General features: G+C 45.4%; 1 pseudogene; it reads right to left on the bottom strand.

Moving 5' to 3' along the window:
- Window positions 1-680: 680 nt before the first annotated feature.
- Window positions 681-798, bottom strand: LOC126264059 (5S ribosomal RNA; annotated as a pseudogene).
- Window positions 799-1,109: the final 311 nt, after the last annotated feature.

Raw genomic sequence — 1,109 nt, 5'->3', positions numbered from 1 at the left:
TTTGCAGGAATCTGAAGTACGTTTGCAACAACACAAATCTGTATGTATTTTTCTAAATGAATGTTGAGTTTTGTGACAGCATGTCAGTTAATGTAACTTCATGTAGCTCCTGTGAATTTAAGAATCAGGTTCTTTCATTTGCTCATTCCTGTGTGACATTTTACGTACATGACTTTCGATCGTGCTACTTCATGCTCTTAATTTGTAACACATTAATTAGACACTGCTTTCTACAGACAGTTCTGCGCTGTTTTAAGAACTATTTACCGATGTAAGAAAAATTATCAATGTACATCAATAATCTGTGCAAATGATTATTCCATGTTGGTGTTAGAGACTTTCAGACTGACAAAAAGTCACAGGAGCCGCATAATAAGGAATTATGGGTCAGAAACTACTCCTTTGACAGTTATTAATATAATATCTTTCAGCTGCAGGCAGGGTGTACAGCATATACAGATTGAAAACTGGACTCCGTCTGAACAGACCATGAATGTCCAACGGTACCGACTTACCGCCGTGTCATCCTCATCCCACAGGCGTCACTGGATGCGGATACGGAGGGGCATGTGGCCAGCACACCGCTCTCCCGGCCGCATGTTGGTTTGCGAGACCAGAGCCGCTACTTCTCAGTCAAGTAGCTTCTCAGTGTGCTTCACAAGGGCTGAGTGCACCCCGCTTGCCAACAAGCCTCGACCGACCGGGCGGTCACCCATCCAAATGCTAGCCCAGCCCAGTAGCGCTTATCTTCGGTGATCTGACGGGAACCGGTGTTACCACTGCGGCAAGGCCGTTGGCAGCATATGGAGATTAGGTATCTCTAATTCTTGATAGCACGATAATGTTTCAGGATGATTACGCTTTGTTAGACCCTCTCCGCAGCTGAGGTTGCTAAGACGCGCGTATGCTGTGGTACTCAACTCGGAGGCAAGCCGGATTCGAATCCTGGTGGTCCGAAATTTTGACTATGAATATTGGCCCGTCGATGGGAGGAGAATTGAAGGCGTGAAGGCGTAAAGTTCTTTACCACCAGTGTCTGCACCAATTTCCTTCGTTAAATTGAAGACCACTCCGCAGTGTCTCATGAAGTGATGGTACATTTCATTTCA

Source organism: Schistocerca nitens, chromosome 6 (genome assembly GCF_023898315.1).
Source record: "Schistocerca nitens isolate TAMUIC-IGC-003100 chromosome 6, iqSchNite1.1, whole genome shotgun sequence".
NCBI classification, from domain to species: Eukaryota; Metazoa; Arthropoda; class Insecta; order Orthoptera; family Acrididae; genus Schistocerca; species Schistocerca nitens.
Note: the sequence above shows the minus strand (reverse complement) of the source record. Positions and strands in the feature narration are given on the sequence as shown.